The sequence below is a fragment of the Bufo bufo genome, chromosome 3 (genome assembly GCF_905171765.1).
Source record: "Bufo bufo chromosome 3, aBufBuf1.1, whole genome shotgun sequence".
In the NCBI taxonomy this organism is placed as follows: Eukaryota; Metazoa; Chordata; class Amphibia; order Anura; family Bufonidae; genus Bufo; species Bufo bufo.
In genome coordinates this window covers 514,580,892-514,601,917 of record NC_053391.1, presented here as the reverse complement: position 1 = coordinate 514,601,917, position 21,026 = coordinate 514,580,892, and positions in this window count along the sequence as shown.

Genomic DNA, 21,026 nt, shown 5'->3' with positions numbered 1-21,026 from the left:
CACCCCTCTGTACCCTTACTGCAGACTGCTAGCAATTCAATTATAACTTCTAGTAGAAATAATAAAGGAATGGTAAAACATAGAGCCATAAGAATAGATGCTCAAGAATTGTTATTACATTGGAAATGCACATAGCTATAGGCATGTCAGGAGATGTGACAGGTCCTCTTTAACACCAATGAATCCTTACAAGAAGATCAAACTTCCTCACAATTTAATATGTATTATGGTACACTGGTCATGCGACAGTCGTCACGGACAGGTTTTCTGAGTAGCAGTGATCCTATAGAAATGAATGGGATCTCCACGTCCGTTGCAAGAAATCCAGGACAGAGATGGATTTTATAGTCATTTTTTAGCAAGAATGACCAGGATTGGAGAAAACATTTTTTTCATGTATTCCATGGTAGCCCCAAGTCATGTCAAAGCACAACCAGTTTTGTGAACCAACTAGTAATTTGTATTATTAAATTACCTTTTTGGTAGACTTATTCATGTCCTAAATCAGAAACATGTAATAGAACGAGGTACCTAAGAAGTTTTGAGGAATCCAGGCTCCAATACTATTCAAGAAGGATGCAAGAACCAGGCTGAAAAATAATTGCCATATTCAATATATCTGGTGATGTTGTAGTCATGAATATTATGAAAACCCGGCTTTTTATCTATACATTAGTAAATGATCAGAAATGTAAGTCATAGGTGGCCACTTATTATGGTTTGTGCGCCACTTTCTGAAGCATTTAGGTCGCAGATTTTATCGCAAAGGTGTTTTACGACAAAATCTGTGACTTCACCCCGCTCACGCTACTTTTGCGAAGCGGGGGAAAAAGGGGGCAGGGAAGAGGGCGGGCCAGCTGGCCAGTCTCATTTATCATTTTCCCCGCCAGTTTATATAATTGAAAGTGGGCATAAACTACTCCAGCAAGGGAGCTGGCATAGATTAAAGCATGCTGCACGGCTGGCGGCAGCAAGCTCAAAAGTTTGGAGCATCCACTGGCAATGCAGAGGGATTAAGACCGGCATCTAAATCACTAGTCTTAATAAATGCCCCCCATAATGTTTAAAACTTTTTGAATTTGGAGTTTTGCCCAAAAGTTAAGAGTGTAGACTTGCCGGTACAATACAATGACAATTGTTGCCTAGGGAATGTTTTCTGGTATGAAAAGTCCATACATTCAAGTTGGTTTATTTCTTACAGTTTGTACAATTTATAAATTATCTTGAAACAATGCAATTTAATAAATATGCCTCAGAAGTTTGCTCTGTATTTCTTTTGACAGTGGTGACATGAGTCATAGCGTCACAAAATGGCCCTGGCAGTTAAGATATAGTGTAAATGAAATATGATAATTTATAACAGGTGGTGTAGCTATGTCCTGAACAAAAGAATAATCTAGAAAACTCTTCAGCAGTTTATAGCTACAAAGAATTATGATCTATATCAGTGCTGAACATGAAATGCATCTCTGGCTTTCATGTTATCATTAATGGTTTCTCATTGAACAAAAAAATACCAATGGCAACATTTTCAGCCTGGGTAGGCTTTCTAAATTGCCTCTGTTATTTGGCAATTATGTTCATATTCATGGATATGTGTGGGTGTGCTTGAGCAATCTTAAAACATGCTCAATTAAATAAAATGGAATTATCTCTGAAACAAATACTTGAGATCTCAGTTAATACAGTTTTGATTATAAGAATAAGCTTATACTTCAAGGTAAATGGCATGCTACTTTATCTGAAATCACAGAGCAGATTTTACAGTCTGTATTATTTAAGAGCCTGAATATTAGCAATAATAATGCAAAAGCATGGAATCAAATCATAAGCTGTTGATGACAAATTCAAATAAGCAGCTTAGTAAAAAAAAAACAAAAAAAAACTGTGTATGTAACTTTTTCAAAGTATAAAATATCATGGTAAAGGTTTGTGGTTTTTTTTATTATTTCACTCTTTGTTTTTCATGATTGTAGAATCTGTTATAGACGCCATCTTGACTGAGGTGTTGCGATTTTTTTTTTACAGCAGGACCTGGACTTACAGGCTACATTATCAGCTACATTTTTTAATAATTAAAAACATAATGATATCTATTTTTTGTATTCTGTTTTATATTATGCTTTTAGATTCTTTTTCTGTTTTCTGTTTCCTCAACAAGATTATGGAGATTGCCATCTTGCCTGAGCTTTTGTTAACCCCTTAGGCTACTTTCACACTGGCGTTAGGCTTTTCCGGCAGGCTGTTCCAGCAGAACAGCCTGCCAGATCCGTACCACCGTTTGCAAGCCCGCCCGGCCCCATTCACTATAATGAGGACCGACCAGAGATCCGGCTGCAGCATGGCAAACATCCCAAGAGGCGCCCGGATAAAAACCACTGCACATGTGTGCAAACGAAAGTATGGGTCCGGGAAGCTGTTCCCCTTTCGGAACAGCCTGCCGGAAAAACCTAATGCCAAAGGCAAAGTACCCTTAATGAGCTCCCACTGTCTTTTGACAATGGGCAGTGCAGGATCTCAATCTGCAGCAATGTCTTGGTGTCTCTACAGTTGAGGAGGAGTTAAGAACTGCTGTAGCACTCTTGCCTCGGTTCTTAGTGCAGGCTGTTGCTTCACAGCTGAGGTCAGAAGAAGCTCTAATTCTGTCTGTTCATCCTTTGATCACGCTGTGGTCCATACCACAGCATGATCAAAGGGAACTATCCCCGTTATTAAGTCCCTGGATTTCCCAGAGATCTGATTGGAGACTGGAGGCATGATCCACAGTCAACCCTAAGGACATATTGTAAGCCTGTGGTTAGGCCAGACTAGTGTTGTCCTAACAGCAGCCTGTGATACAGAACATAATTTATTAGTAATCAGCATATGCTAATACATTATAAATGTTAAATAAAGTAATAAAATAGTTATCCCATAATGGGATTGAAAAAAAAGTAAGCTATGTAATAAAATATGAAAAGTTTTAAGGAAATCACAGCCTCCCAAAAAATTAATTAGTGCAAAATAAATTTTATTGTGCACAAATTAAATAAAAATAAAAAATACACATATTAGGTACCTACATGACCATTATAACCCGACAAATTTATCAAGTTACTAGAATGAAATATGAAAAAACAATGCAGTAAATAGCTGTTTTCTATATTTATATATATATATATATATATATATATTACACTGTAATTTATTTAAAAAAATACATATTTATACCGCATAAAACAAGGCCTCAGAATGCCTTGTCAATGAAAAAAGTAAAAACAACGTTACAGCAGCTGAAATGCAGGCCTGGTCATTAAGGTGTTAAAAACGTTTGGATATATGTGTTACAGCGCCCAAAAGGTCAATAGGAACCTATAGTCTGGAGATGAACCATTAACATCTATGGCAAAGTGTTCTCTGCATGCTCTGTGAACTATGCCTTCCCCTTTAAAGTTGCATATACAATGGGCCATTTAGGATTTGTATTAGAAAAATTGATCAAAATAGTAATTCCATGGTAAAATGTGGACCATAAAGTGAGTTCAGATTATGCAGTTGTTATATTATCAGTGCTTCAGATGTAGCATTATTTAATTTCATATAACAGTCAAGAAAATAAAAAACTAACACCTGCACAAGGCAATGGATACTTTCAATTGTCTGGATATCCATGAAAGAGAAATGCTTTGGTGAGCAAGACCCACCAAGGATAAGAGCAGTGTACTATAGATTTGACATTTAACATTTTGCCAAACTTCAAGACCTAGTTTAAAGGCAAGGTCCTTTGGAACCATTATTGCAATAGTTATGCTTGGTTGAGTCTGATTCTGCTGCAAAATTGCCAGCTATATTCTGCTTCTTCTTACTAACTTAGAAATTGTATGTTGCCAATAAATAGTCTGCTATATCGGCAGCCCATGCCCACTGCAGTACCAGATGAGCACGGCATGGGCATCGCTCCATGATGCTCTGTCTTAATCGTTAAGGCCACTGGGATCTTCTGCATAAGGCTCTTCTGCATGTCATGGTCTATGTTTCAGGCTAGGCCTCTCCAGTCTGCCGATATGGCATGTGTACTCTCTGGCTCTTGAAGGACCTGTGTGCACGCATCTAGATAATCTCAGCCAATAGCTGGTCACTTTAAGGTACTTAAGTTGCCTTCCCTGTTTAAAGGTACCTGAGCAAAAGGTTTTCAAGCTCGCTAGTTCCCTGCTAAGGTGTGCTATATTTGTTTGTCTGCTCATGTACCAACTTCTTCCTGATACCTAGATTTTGACCCTCTGCTGTCTGAGCTGACCCATGCCTGACCTCCATATCACCACCTGCCCTGACCTCAGACCATTTACCATATTGCACATACTCCACCTGCCCTGATCTTGGCCTTTCACCCAACTACAATTCTGCTTGACCCCTAGGTTGTACACACTGATATCTCTGACCCCCATGGGTCAGCTGTTACACAGAGACTACTTCAGGAAATATTGATCTGGTGGCTCCCCAACAGTGAAGTCCAGATCCCTGTATATGGATTAAAGGGTGAATACCAGGAGATTGCCAGGATAATACCCTTAGGTTTAGCCTAAACCCAAATCTGTTGGTTGACTCAGTGGTTCCACACCCACTGCTGTAACATAGTGGGCAGATGGAAGACAATATGACTTCAGGGTGACAACAGAATTTGCTTGTAGCATGTTATGATGAGACCATAGGTGGTTATTTGTTTAATTTTAGATACATTGAAACCGTAATAAAATAAGTGTGCAGGTAGACCTCCTTATAACACGGTAAATACTAATTAAATGGAAATTCTCTTTTACGTGAATAGTAAGCCTGAGTAGGGAGAATTTATTAAGTGATTTGCAGTATTTTTATGGTATAAAAAAGTTGCCAATGTTGTCCCGTGTCATAACATTTTAAGTTTTCACTCCCATTGAACACTTTTGAAAAGTGACAATAAAAGTGGGTGGAATTAGCCAACAGGGGATGGAGCTACCATCTGTCTGAAGATGTATTACAAATTATGGCAGAGATTGAACCAAATCCGTATATGCAAAATCCAACCATGAGGTGGAGAAAAAAAATTATCGAGAACCCTTAAAAGGCTAAAGGCAAAAAATCCCAAAATAAGGGTATGCTAAAACTTTTTATTAGTGTATAACGTAAAAGAGAGAGGAGTTCCGGCAGGTGGAGCGCACTGTACATAGTCACATGATGCACTGGTGGGCAGAGCTGAGTCACATGACACGCCAGAGGGCAGTGCACACTGATGTCTGCTAGCAGGGCGCCAACTTTAAAAGCAGGAGTGCAGGTAACACAAATGTCCTTTGCATACTGGAGCCTTGTTACTCTATAAAGCAGGCTAAATAATCAAGTATGGTCCACTGACCTTAAAGGGGTTATTCCATGACTAATGTAAAAAATGAAAATCCATGCTCTCCTTATCACAGCTCAGGAGGCAGTTGAAAGGTGAAACTGAGCATGTGTGGCCTTCTCAGTGAACAGGTCAAAGAAATAAGAAAATGAACAGCAGGTGGCGCTATACAGATACATTTTATTGAATAACTTACTGGCTATGCTAAATTTTTAATTACATGCAATTACAAAAGTATTCAGATCCAGGTGCTGGTTAGAAAACTGTAGAATATTTTTCGTGGGACACCTTTAAGCTTTGCAGCACCCAGGTTACATTATACCTGGTTATACACTATACGATTCTGTAGTACCCAGCATTTTTTTTTTGTTGCAGTTTTTGAGTATTGAGTTATCTGTATCTAATACTTCACTTTGCTATTTTCAGTTATTCCTTGGCTAACGGTTCCCTGATGGGGTCACCCTTATCAGGGCAGGTTGCTCTGTGGTTAGACTCCTCAGGTTGCAATAGCCCCCTTTACCAGTCATCTTAGGATGCAATAAGGCTAGATATCCTCAGTTTTTGTTAACCAGGAGACCCGAATTTGCCTGCGACAAACGCTCCACAGTGCAACAATATAAGGACTGCATTAATGGCCGTTCCCACAGCATGAATCAGTAATACACCATCTATGATGACAATGGGTAAGACACCATTTTCTTGGTTCTTCAAAACACTGTGATTAATGGTATCCCTAACTGGGTCTACATCAACCCATGGTGTGGGGGATTACAGTTTATAATACCAGACCCCACAAATGGGTTATATATAATTTCCGAGAATAATTTGAATTATTTCTGTGTTCCTGATGACACCTGTTTATAACTGGAATAAATATAAATTTCTGATATTACAACAGTCTGACATGCCAACTTTATTAAGTGGAGAGTGTGTCTCTTAACCCCTTCGGGTATTTTCACACTATCGTTATTCTTTTCTGGTATTGAGTTCCGTCACAGGGGCTCAATACTAGAAAACAACGCTTCCGTTTTATCCTAATGCATTCTGAATGGAAAGCATTCTGCTTAGTATGCATCATGATGTCTTCAGTTCAGTCCTTGTTATGGTATTTGGCCGAACTTGCCGGAATGCCGAATCCGGCATTAATTACCATTGAAATGTATTAATGCCTGATCCGGTACCAAGTGTTCCGTAAAACTGGATCTGGTTTCCCGGTCTGCGCATGCGCAGACCTTAAAAAATGCGGAAAAAAATAAATTCCGGATCCGTTTTTCCAGATTACACTGGAGAGACGGATCTAGAATTTCAATGCATTTGTCAGACGGATCCGCACCCAAATGATATCCGTTTGCATATGGATTTCCGGAACCGGCAGGCAGTTCCAGCAACGGAACTGCCTGCTGGATTCTCACAACGCAAGTGTAAAAGTACCCTTAGTGACCACCAATACGCCTTTTTACTGACGTAAACAAAGGGGGTTTAACCTAGATAGCTGGCTTAAATCAATGAATATTATTAAGTTATAGCTCTTGAAAAACCGATGATGAAAAAAATGTGCGTGGTCAATTAAGAAAGTTGCCACGATCTATGCCAATGAATATGGGTTTGAGACTGGGGCATGAAATGCTTGTCTTAATAAATCTCCCCCTGTTGCTAGATGCTCAATATTAATAATAAAACGAACAATCAGTTTACATAGCATAGCAAGTGCAACCTGTGGGAGAAATAGTCCAGATGAATTAGGAGGGATATCTCTAGGCTGCTTCCTAGATTATCAAATTCAAGATATTTCAGCATTAGCTTCCAAGTAAAAGAAACACAATGTATATTCATGTATGGAGACAACTATGCTTATGAGTTTCTAACCCTAAGCAGGCTTTTAGTCTAGTTATGGCCTGTGACCCCGAGCCAACTAAGGGTAAGAAACACGTAAGTGTGTTTGTCTCCATAAATGAACATGCATTGTGACTGTTTTAGTTGGAAGCTGGTGCTGGAACATCTTGAATTCACTAGATGCTGTCTGAAAGTCATTCCATATGCATTGAGTTTTAGGGAAAAATTAATAAATTGTCTATATATGAGAAGGTTATATTACTGTTTACTTCTAGGAGTAGATGCAATTCCCTTTTTTCATTTTAAATGTTACATGGTAAAACCGTTGAACATAGACATGTCTACAAACAGTTTGGTAAATCTAACAATCAGGTGGACAGGCAGTATTTTTCTGAATACCTATTTGTCAAATCATAATAAACTTCAGTCTCTCACAGTATTAGAGTAATGTCATTGTGGCGTCTATGCAAAACTGTGTTGCCTATCTGATAAATTAAATCAGCAGTTGGAAAGAGTATGCATTTGCATCCAAACAATAATTAGGTACATAGTTCCATACTATAGGTCCAGTAATTGCCCATGAGTTTAGAGAGGACCTTTCACCCGTCCTGACATTATCATATAAATACCTGGCAGTATAGGGAATATTGATGAGATGTGATATCATCTTTTTTTTTTTATATGCGCTGCTCCATTCTCTCACTGTGCCCCTTATTCTGGTTTCCCGCCCTGTATGTAAATCCATACAATTGGTACAAGGAAGAGGAGACGGCTGTGTTTCTCAGGGGGCATCTCCTCCCCCTGGGGGAAGGTGAGCTATTTTTCTCCTTAACTGTGATGCTCTCTGCTGCGATTGACCAGCTAAGATAAACATGCCCGTCTCCTCCTCCCTGTACCAATGGAGTGCTGAAAGCTCCTTTTTAACTATATGAAGTCGTATTATAGCTATACAAGGCATCATAGTATTCCAGCTAGTTAAACAGCTTTCCAAAAATGTCTTGATTAAAAAAATATCCTATGGTTTATGGCTGTTTATGGCTGTGTCTGCCTGTCTCATGTCTTAGCAGCTCTGTCTGTGACCACCATACATTTGTACTGCATGGGGTCCAGGGATATGTCTGTCTTGTCTTAGCAGCTCCGTCTGTGACCGCTATGCATCTGTTCCGCATGGGGTCCAGGCATCTGCCTGTCTTGTTTTAGTAGCTCTGTCTGTGACCGCCATGCATCCATTGTGCATGGGGTCCAGGCATCTGTCTTGTTTTATGGTTCCCATTATGTCCTGTCTTAACAGTGTCCTGTGTTTATGTTTTGGTTCCTGTTCGTGTGCCTGGGTTCCAGTCTGTCTCTTGTATGTCTGGACCGCTGGTACTTGCACCAGCATTAGTCTCTGCAGATAAGTGGCCAAGTGCGCTAGGACCATCCTGGAGGTGGGACCAGTGAGGCCTCGGCTAAGTTCATCCCCACCATCAGAGGCTCTGTGAAGAACGGGACTCACTGAGTCTCTGCCCTCTGGGTTTTTCCCCTAAGTCAAACCGTGCACTTGGTCCAGTGGTATTGCCTGCCACTTGTCCCTTACCTGCTGGTTCAGCTTTCTGTCATGTCTGGATCTCTGATAATAAAGTACTCGTTTTTGGTCCTTGCCTTTTATGTTTGCTTGCCTTGGTTTGTTTATGCCTGAAATATGTTCTAGGGGTCCGTATGACCCCTGCTAGAACATGACAAGGAGATAGTGGAACATTAGAAAAGCCTTATAATTGGAGAAAAGGCATTTTCTATAAGATAGTTTTCTTTAAGATGAATGAAAAAAATAAGCTAACAAGCAGTGTTATTGAATAAAGTTTACTTACCATAATGTAAGTTATTATTAGCTTTGTTAACCTGTGATGCACAGATAAAAATATCTTTACCATTCATTTTGAGAGATCTGTAGAACCTCTGTATTGTTACTATATTAAGCTTTTATAATTGAACTAAAATCTAGTTTTATCTGTTGGTTCAAGCTGAATTCATATAATCTAAAGTCAATTAGATACCCTTCAACCATTATTCTAAAATGTTCATTTTCTTCCAGTACATTCAATTTACTGAAAATGAATGTTGTAAAGCAGTTTAAAATTACATAATAGGAGTTGTCGCATAAACCTTTTCACTAGAACAAAAACGATCAGGATCATAAACCAGTTTATTTCTATGCACACCGAGGTTTGCTGGACCATTAACACTTTCATTGCAGTTAAAATATGATTTCTTTTATTGTCACTGCAGTTGTACAAATACAGATTTATAGGATCATGAATACGTTGTTCATACATCTGCCAGTAAGTACAGCCAGTGGAATAGCAGGAAAGAATTAGATTTAAAAGAGCTTTATATCATGCTGTGTATTCTATTGTGATTTTATTTTATAGAATTGTATGATTATTTTTTTAAGAAACAGCTCACTATTTATCCTTTCATCTATCAAATGGTCTTGTATGTATTCCATTCAATTTATCTATAATTCCATATACTAAAAGAAACTAGATTCATAGAGCTGCTGCCTGTACAACTATATATTTAGGATCACTATGCAAACTTGTAGGTAAATTAAACTAATATGGGAACCTCTAGAGTGGTCATAAATTGACATGACTATATACTTTATACGATAGCCGCACATTATAGATGGTGATATGCCGAGTTTAATCCAACAGACTTCATACTAAGACTGGCATATGACTGGTACCTTAGTAAGGGTATGGCCACATGAAGGATGGGACTGGCCCAGACTCTGATTTAATAATGAATCAAAAACCCATTTGGAGCTGCCTTTTGAGATAATCACTTACCACTAGGGTCTATTTCTTTGATTCAAAATTTTAGACATAATTGATTATATATGCACTGGCCCCCCGAGAATATTTTTTTTTGGCAGGCCCATGAAAGTGCAGTCCAACACTGCACCCCGCCACCCCGACAACCAATATTATCCAAACCACTACCACTCCTATTGACCTCCCAGACTTCCCCTGGGTTGCTGTAAACATGTTACCTTTTATCCAAGTAAAAGGGAAAGTCATAAGACTGCCTGTCACAGTAGAAAAAGGCTAAATAAAATGCCAGCTGGAAATGTTTATTGTGTGATCTAGCGGTAATGAATGACATAGGTTGTATATGTTCCTATTCTATATTGCTAAAGTTTTATTGTCATTAGATTACTGTATGGGTTTAATAAGTATAAATCCCATATAGTTAGTGGAATTTGGTTTCCTTGCTTTTGACACTTCTTCCACTTACAATTACAATGTTTTTCTACTTATCAGAAGCCATATTGAAGATGTAGCTAACTTTAATGTAAAATTAAAAATAATGACTTTGATATATGTTTGCCACATAAATTAACCTAAATATCACGTGTTCCTTCAGTGCTAAATGCCTATTCTTGTTTTGTCATTTAATGGGGTTTGAAAACCCTTTCATTAATACTTGTAATAGCATTATACAGGGTGGGCCATTTATATGGATACACCTTAATAAAATGGGAATGGTTGGTGATATTAACTTCCTGTTTGTGGCACATTAGTATATGTGAGGGGGGAAACTTTTCAAGATGGGTGGTGACCATGGTGGCCATTTTGAAGTCGGCCATTTTGAATCCAACTTTTGTTTTTTCAATAGGAAGAGGGTCATTTGACACATCAAACTTATTGAGAATTTCACAAGAAAAACAATGGTGTGCTTGGTTTTAACATAACTTTATTCTTTCATGAGTTATTTACAAGTTTCTGACCACTTATAAAATGTGTTCAATGTGCTGCCCATTGTGTTGGATTGTCAATGCAACCCTCTTCTCCCACTCTTCACATACTGATAGCAACACCGCAGGAGAAATGCTAGCACAGGCTTCCAGTATCCGTAATTTCAGGTGCTGCACATCTCGTATCTTCACAGCATAGACGATTGCCTTCAGATGATACGAGATGTGCAGCACCTGAAACTACGGATACTGGAAGCCTGTGCTAGCATTTCTCCTGTTGTGTTGCTATCAGTGTGTGAAGAGTGGGAGAAAAAGGTTGCATTGACAATCCAACACAATGGGCAGCACATTGAACACATTTTGTAAGTGGTCAGAGACTTGTAAATTACTCATGAAAGAATAAAGTTACATTAAAACCAAGCACACCATTGTTTTTCTTGTGAAATTCCCAATAAGTTTGATGTGTCAAATGATCTTCCTATTGAAAAAACAAAAGTTGGATTCAAAATGGCCGACTTCAAAATGGCCACCATAGTCACCACCCATCTTGAAAAGTTTCCCCCCTCACATATACTAATGTGCCACAAACAGGAAGTTAATATCACCAACCATTCCTATTTTATTAGGGTGTATCTATATAAATGGCCCACCCTGTATATTGCAATGTATGCTACGATTCAGAATATTATGATGATTGCAGTGATTTTCACACATGTGGTTGTCACCAGGGTAGGGGGTGAGTTAAAGGATGAAATAATATATTTTACTTGAGTTCTTGTCTTGCAACCTTTTGATTCTGAGCATCTAATGTACATTGGGAAAGAATGCAACATCAATTTTATATCTCGCTCATAAACCACACAGCTTTAAAGTCTATTTAGGTTACAAAATACCACCGAGAGCTTGTCAAATATTTAGTCTGAGACTTAGCTGCTGTTAAGAAAAGTGGCATAAGACACTAAAAACACACAGAGAGGTGTTGATAAAAAATAATAGACCTAATCTCTTTCATAAAGTATGAGCACAATGTAGATATTAACCTTTAAGAGCCTTTTTCATTTTCAAACAGGATTAAAGTTTTAGTTGAAAATGTGTTTTAATTGTGTATATAAAAATGAAAGCTCACAAAGTTTAAGCTACCTTGGTTTCCATGATGTAAAATATAGCAGAGGTTTAAGTGTTCCCTTATTCTCTATAATCTCTATCTAACATACTGCACATTCCAAGATCCCATGGGAAAGTTTACTATAAAAAAATAAAACGTACATCAGTTGATCTCCATTTTCTTTGCCACCAAGCAGGTGATCCCTTGGAAACAAGCTTTATCAGTCTTCTCTTATGGAAATAACTGAGTTATTTGGGCCTTGAATTAATGAAAAGCTACAGTACTGTCAGGCCAACATAATACATTCTTACAGGTTATATCCAAACCAAATCTGCTATCCAAGGGCTCTTACACTTACAATATACTTTTCTTCCCAGTACAAAACAGACCAATTTTCACCAATTCCTTGCTAGCACTAAAATTCTCTGGCTGAATTCAACCTGTTGTTTCTAATTTTCAGCCTTTGCCAACCACTTCCCAACTGTACTTCTCTTTCTTTACTACAGTGGTCTCATGATTTACAATGACCACAGGTTACAATAGTTTCTTTCCTTTCAAATATGTATTTTATTTTAACTGAATTAACAATGGAATACAGGCTTCAATGCATAATGGACATCAGGTAAGCAACAAGTTAGAAAGTACAGTAACACCTAGATGTGAAAGTCAACAGTTAGACAAGGATACATTCAGTATTATAATGCTCTAGGGGTAAAGTCATAATAGTACATGTTACACCCACATATTATTGTAACATTGTATTCCAATAGAAATAAAAATACAGGGTGGGCCATTTATATGGATACACCTTAATAAAATGGGAATGGTTGGTGATATTAACTTCCTGTTTGTGGCACATTAGTATATGTGAGGGGGGAAACTGTGACCATGGCGGCCATTTTGAAGTTGGCCATTTTGAATCCAACTTTTGTTTTTTCAATAGGAAGAGGGTCATGTGACACATCAAACTTATTGGGAATTTCACAAGAAAAACAATGGTGTGCTTGGTTTTAACGTAACTTTATTCTTTCATGAGTTATTTACAAGTTTCTGACAACTTATAAAATGTGTTCAATGTGCTGCCCATTGTGGTGGATTGTCAATGCAACCGTCTTCTCCCACTCTTTACACACTGATAGCAACACCGCAGGAGAAATGCTAGCACAGGCTTCCAGTATCCGTAGTTTCAGGTGCTGCACATCTCGTATCTTCACAGCATAGACAATTGCCTTCAGATGAGCCCAAAGATAAAAGTCTAAGGGGGTCAGATCGGGAGACCTTGGGGGACATTCAACTGGCCCACGACGACCAATCCACTTTCCAGGAAACTGTTCATCTAGGAATGCTCAGACCTGACACCCATAATGTGGTGGTGCACCATCTTTCTGGAAAAACTCAGGGAACGTGCCAGCTTCAGTACATAAAGAGGGAAACACATCATCATGTAGCAATTTTGCATATCCAGTTGCCTTGAGATTTCCATTGATGAAGAATGACCCCACTATCTTTGTACCCCATATACCACACCATACCATCAATTTTTTTGTTCCAACAGTCTTGGAGGGATCTATCCAATGTGGGTTAGTGTCAGACCAATAGCGGTGGTTTTGTTTGTTATCTTCACCATTCACATAAAAGTTTGCCTCATCACTGAACAAAATCTTCTGCGTAAACTGAGGGTCCTGTTTTTGTCCAATTTTTGTTTTGCCCATTCTGCAAATTCAGTGCGCCGATCTGGGTCATCCTCGTTGAGATGCTGCAGTAGCTGGAGTTTGTAAGGGCGCCATTTGTGAGTAGCTAATATCTGATGAAGGGATGTTCGACTAATGCCACTCTCCAGTGACATGCGGCGAGTGCTATGCTGTGGACTCTTGCTGAATGAAGCTAGGACAGCCACTGATGTTTCTTCATTAGAGACAGATTTCATGCGTCCACATTTTGGCAAATCCAACACTGAACCAGTTTCACGAAACTTAGCAAGCAGTTTTCTAACTGTAGCATGGGAGATGGGTGGTCTCGTAGGGTGTCTTGCATTGAAATTTGCTGCAATGACCCGGTTACTGTGTTCACCAGACATCAACACAATTTCTATCCGCTCCTCACGTGTTAACCTCGGCGACATGTCAATGGCTGTAAACAAAGAGAAACTTGTAAATAACTCATGAAAGAATAAAGCTACGTTAAAACCAAGCATGTTTTTCGCGTGAAATTCTCAATAAGTTTGATGTGTGACATGACAAAAGTTGGATTCAAAATGGCCGACTTCAAAATGGCCGCCATGGTCACCACCCATCTTGAAAAGTTTCCCCCCTCATATATTCTAATGTGCCACAAACAGGAAGTTAATATCACCAACCATTCCCATTTTATTAAGGTGTATCCATATATATGGCCAACCTGTAGTATAAACTAGTATCATTTTATTAAACACCTCAGCCCCTATAGCTTAAACACCCTTAATGACCAGGCCACTTTTTACACTTCTGACCTACACTACTTTCACCGTTTATTGCTCGGTCATGCAACTTACCTCCCAAATGAATTTTACCTCCTTTTCTTCTCACTAATAGAGCTTTCATTTGGTGGTATTTCATTGCTGCTGACATTTTTACTTTTTTTGTTATTAATCTAAATTTAACTATTTTTTTGCAAAAAAATGACATTTTTCACTTTCAGGTGTAAAATTTTGCCAAAAAAACGACATCCATATATAAATTTTTCTCTAAATTTATTTTTCTACATGTCTTTGATAAAAAAAAATGTTTGGGTAAAAAAAAAAAAAAGGTTTGGGTAAAAGTTATAGCGTTTACAAACTATGGTACAAAAATGTTAATTTCCGCTTTTTGAGGCAGCTCTGACTTTCTGAGCACCTGTCATGTTTCCTAAGGTTGTACAATGCCCAGACAGTACAAACACCCCACAAATGACCCTATTTCGGAAAGTAGACACCCTAAGGTATTCGCTGATGGGCATAGTGAGTTCATAGAACTTTTTATTTTTTGTCACAAGTTAGTTGAAAATGATAATTTTTTTCTTTTATTTTTTTTCTTACAAAGTCTCATATTCCACTAACTTGTGACAAAAAATAAAAACTTCTATGAACTTACTATGCCCATTAGCGAATACCTTGGGGTGTCTTCTTTCCAAAATGGGGTCACTTGTGGGGTAGTTATACTGCCCTGGCATTCTAGGGGCCCAAATGTGTTGTAAGTAGTTTGAAATCAAAATCTGTAAAAAATGGCCGGTGAAATCCGAAAGGTGCTCTTTGGAATGTGGGCCCCTTTGCCCACCTAGGCTGCAAAAAAGTGTCACACATCTGGTATCTCCGTACTCAGGAGAAGTTGGGCAATGTGTTTTGGGGTGTCATTTTACATATACCCATGCTGGGTGAGATAAATATCTTGGTCAAATGCCAACTTTGTATAAAAAAATGGGAAAAGTTGTCTTTTGCCAAGATATTTCTCTCACCCAGCATGGGTATATGTAAAATGACACCCCAAAACACATTGCCCAACTTCTCCTGAGTACGGAGATACCAGATGTGTGACACTTTTTTGCAGCCTAGGTGGGCAAAGGGGCCCACATTCCAAAGAGCACCTTTCGGATTTCACCGGTCATTTTTTACACATTTTGATTTCAAACTTCTTACCACACATTTGGGCCCCTAGAATGCCAAGGCAGTATAACTACCCCACAAGTGACCCCATTTTGGAAAGAAGACACCCCAAGGTATTTTGTGATGGGCATAGTGAGTTCATGGAAGTTTTTATTTTTTGTCACAAGTTAGTGGAATATGAGACTTTGTAAGAAAAAAAAAATAAATCATCATTTTCCACTAACTTGTGACAAAAAATAAAAACTTCCATGAACTCACTATGCCCCTCACGGAATACCTTGGGGTGTCTTCTTTCCAAAATGGGGTCACTTGTGGGGTAGTTATACTGCCCTGGCATTCTAGGGGCCCAAATGTGTGGTAAGTAGTTTGAAATCAAAATGTGTAAAAAATGGCCGGTGAAATCCGAAAGGTGCTCTTTGGAATGTGGCCCCCTTTGCCCACCTAGGCTGCAAAAAAGTGTCACACTGGTATCTCCGTACTCAGGAGAAGTTGGGCAATGTGTTTTGAGGTGTCATTTTACATATATCCATGCTGGGTGAGAGAAAAATCTCGGCAAAAGACAACTTTTCCCATTTTTTTATACAAAGTTGACATTTTTTGACCAAGATATTTCTCTCACCCAGCATGGGTATATGTAAAATGACACCCCAAAACACATTCCCCAACTTCTCCTGAGTACGGCGATACCACATGTGTGACACTTTTTTGCAGCCTAGATGCGCAAAGGTGCCCAAATTCCTTTTAGGAGGGCATTTTTAGACATTTGGATACCAGACTTCTTCTCACGCTTTGGGGCCCCTAAAATGCCAGGGCAGTATAAATACCCCACATGTGACCCCATTTTGGAAAGAAGACACCCCAAGGTATTCAATGAGGGGCATGGCGAATACCATCGCCTCTACCTCTACAAAACCCCCAAATAAAGACCGAGGCGCCAGATTAAATTGAACTAAGCATGGTTTTGAACAACCAGTAGTAGATCTCTTCCAAGCAGTAAATCTGATCAACTTTTGTGATCCACTATGATATAGATGGAATAACAGTGGCAGCAAGTATAAGTTTGGCTGCTACAAAAATGGGGAGAATTTTAATTTAATAGCAGCGGGAAAGCGGTCAGGGAGAAACAATAGCACAAGGACCTCTGGCGTACATTGCAGAGAAATATGGCAATACTATTAATAGTCTTCTAGACCAATTAAATTCAAAAGGGTATCTTTTAAAACAAGGTCCACTCAAGTCCACTGACATGCTTTTTTCTGCTCTTTACATATGCCAGGTTCAGCTGCTCCTTTGGACACCAGGTGTGGGCAGCTCCATTTTATTTTTTTCTGGTACACCATGTACTGTACTGGACCCTGAAGAAGCTCCCATTTTCTATACAGAAAGTGATTTACAGTTCCAGCAGGTCGTTTTGGCTTTCATACGTAAGACTTTCTTTATTTAGTATTATCTGCCTAATTTTCTCTAATCTTCATTTTGTATTATTTTGGCATAACATGTTGGGGTTTCAAAACCAATGATTACTTTTCCACAGAGATATGGTCTAATCAAGTTATAATAGTTTCATCTTACAATGGTTGTCCTGAAAGCAATAGAAGCTGTTAAAATTGAGCTTGAGGGACTTCTGTATTCTTTACATTATTAGGAATTATGCTTTGTGAACATGGTCATATTATACTTCTACATGTGAGCCTTATATTCGTTGACAAGGATGGAATCATTTCCCGTCCTATGGATTGAGGGAATCTGTTCCTCAAGCAAAGTTGGACAAGGTTGTATTTAGTCCACCAGAGATATTTTGTCACTGCCTGCCCTGTGAGAGATCTGAGAAGATTGGATAGACTTGCAGCACATAAGTCTATCTGACAGGTCTTTCTGTGTTTCCTTTCTTTTTGTTGTTGTGGGCTGGATCCCACCTCTCCACAGGTTCTGCTCAGCTGTTTAAAAGGCTCTATTTAAGTCAATCTCTTACTGCTAACTTTGTGGTTGATATTTTCCTTCCGGAGTTCTATACTGGTTGTTTGTGGATCCTCTACTTCCCGCTCGTCTCAAGCTAAGTCCTCCTGTTTTCTCCTTTGTGTGTGTGTTGCTGCTAGGTCTCAGGGAGACGCTGGTCCCTTCATGGTGGAAGGTACCGGCTGTCTCATTCCCCTCTCCCTAAGTTAGGGTTTGCTACAGTGACAGCAGGGCTTAAGTTCCAGCGTAGGAGTTTGTTCACCATCAGGACTTGCTCATACTGTCAGCAGTCAGGAAGAGGCTCAGGGATTGTTAGGAGGTTACCATTCCCTCTTCCCTAGCTTTGGGAACTAGTCTGTTTACCTGTTGTTTTTCTCTTGATGTTCTTATCCCCACTTGCCGTGACATTATCAACCGCCCCTACTGTCATTATTTTCTTTGCTTTGTGCAGATATGGATACTGTTAAAGCACTGGTGGATCACATGCAGGGATTATCTTTGGAGGTAGCTGACCTCCGTAATTCAGTTGTACAGTTTCAGAATTCTCAGGCGTCTGGTTCCGTCAGTGGGAACCAGGGCAGCCTTGAACCTAAAGTCGCCCTCCCGGATAGGTTTTCTGGGGAGAGTGATAATTTTGTTAGGTTCAGAGAATCTTGTAAACTGAATTTTTTACTGCGTCCGCTCACCTCTGGGGACGAAAATCAAAGAGTGGGGATTATTATTTCTCTGCTGAAAGGTGATGCTCAGTCCTGGGCCTTTTCTCTACCGATCGGTTCCCAATCCTTCCTATCGGTGGATGAATTTTTAAGAGCCCTGGGCCTTATTTATTATGACCCAGATCAAGCTTCTCTGGCCGAATCTAAGCTGCATAGTTTGAGTCAGGGAGAATGTTCTGCAGAGTCATATTGTTCTGAATTTAGGAGATGGGTGACTGATTCGGAGTGGAAAGACCCAGCACTCCGTAGTCAATTCTGTCAAGGGCTGTCTGAGAGACTAAAAGACGCCCTGGCATTCCACGAAAACCCTGATTCTTTGGAGACGGCTATGTCCCTGGCCATACCGATTGATAGATGCCTGAGAGAGAGATGCAAGGTTCCCCTCACTCAGGATGCACTACCATATGGAGAAACAGCCTATTCTGCCCCACGGGGTACAGAGACACTCGAGCTTGTGTCTGGTGATGAGCCTATGCAATTGGGACAGGTCTCTTCATGGCCTCATAATAGGAACTTCAGGGTTCAGAGCTTGCAGCACATGAGTCTATCTGACAGCTCTTTCTGTGTTTCCTTTCTGTTTGTTGTTGTGGGCTGGATCCCACCTCTCCTCAGGTTCTGCTCGTTAGCTGTTTAAGAGGCTTTATTTAAGTCCACCTCTTACTGCTGACTTCGCGGTTGATATTTTCCTTCTGGAGTTCTAAACTGGTTGTTTGTGGATCCTCTACTTCCCACTCATCTCAAGCTAAGTCCTCCTGTTTTCTCCTTTGTGTGTGTGTAGCTGCTAGGTCTCAAGGAGATGCTGGTCCCTTCATCGTGGAATGTACCGGCTGTCTCATTCCCCTCTCCCTAAGTTAGGGTTTGCTACAGTGTCAGCAGGACTTAGGTTCCAGGATATGAGTTCGTTCACCATCAGGATTTGCTCTTACTGTCAGCAGTCAGGGAGAGGCTCAGGGATTGTTAGGAGGTTACCATTCCCTCCTCCTTAGCTTTGGGGCCTAGTCTGTTTACCTGTTGTTGTTTGTTTACTTGGTGTTTCTCTTATCCCCACTTGCCGTGACACATTTGTGGCTACACTTTGCTGTGGCTTATTGATGATGATTACAAATGGGAAACTCTCCTACATTACTGTAAGGCTGCTTTCACACAGACAGTGTTTGGTCAGTGTATAATCAGCGATTTCTGTAAGTGTTTTCGATCCAAAACCAGGTGTGGGTCAAAAACCCAGCAAAGGTGGAAATCTTTCCAAAATATCTTGTCTCTGTGTAGCTCCCACTTCTGATTTTGGCTCACAATCACTGATGGAAATCAGTGATCAAACACTGATCAAATATTGATGAACCAAACACTGTGTAAAAGTGGCCTTACTAAGAATGCCAGAATTAATTATTTAAAAATGTTTTTAAAAAACACCTATACATTTTCACAACCTTAGTTTGGGCACATGTGGATCATTCTTTTTTTGTTTATTTGTAACTAAATGATAAAGCAATCTTTAGAATATTTTAATGTTGAATATTCTATTTAGATAACTGTCAATGTGTTATCACACAGGGAATTTAAACATTGTATTGCCAGGTACATACCGTATAATGTAAAAAATGTGTGGAAACGAAATATACTGCGGATATTTGCTACATTAGTATCAGAATGTAGGGAAAGGGATTGGGAGTTTCCAAAAGATGAAACTGATATATCATAGACAGGAATAAGAATAAGTAGCAGAAGTCGACGCTATCCTGTGAAATTTGTTTACTTTAATCATATGCAAATATATTCTGACTGCTTTGTAGTCTTCAGTTAACATTACTTTTAGTTGTATTCTGAAGAGTGTTCTAGATCCTCTTTGCATACAAGACACTGTGAGTTTGACCTTCCTGGTTATTTCCGTGTAAATGCATTATCATCAAAGTTTTGAATCCTGAACAGACGATTTTCAGTTCCGTAATGTTAATGTTAAGAGACCAAGACTTCTGATTGATGTCAAGATTAATTCAGATAAAATACACATTAGGACAAGTGCAAAAGTTCTCATGAAGCCTATAATAATAATTATTTAATTCATACATTTAAAAGTTAAAAAGTTAAAGATTATTGTAGAACTTACAGTGGGGTTTAATTGGTTTGACTTTGTATTTGAGAAGAGCTATAAGGCATAAGTACGTGAGCGCATATATGAATAGCTCATCTGAAAAGGAACCTTTTGACGTGAAGATCAACTCAGGATAAATATTTCCAACAAGAGTTAAGTTCTCCAGGGATGTTTGCAATTGAATGTTTGTCTTAAACATTGCATTTTCAGTGAAATTCAAATGATTTCTCTTTACAATCTATGAATATTAAGATAATTTTTCTTATAAAATGAGGTTATATTTGAGTAAATTTTTTCAGGGTAATATATTTAATACTAATACTATGCTATTAATGAAACGCTTGTATAAGCTGAAAAGCCTCTGTACTAACACTGCAGGCATTTAAAGCAGCGTATGTGTAACAGGCAGTGGGATGTGGACCTACTGTACAAACTACCCACCCTACTTACTACTACTGACTTTGGCCTAACTGTAAGGGCATTATTAGTGTTGAGCAAATTTAAGTCCATAAAGTTGACTTCGATCCGAATTTTACGGGAAATTTGATTCACCAACGAATCCGAAACTCATGTCCAATGTCAGGGCAGGCGGCTAAGAGACAGAGTCGATAGTAAGTACATGTGT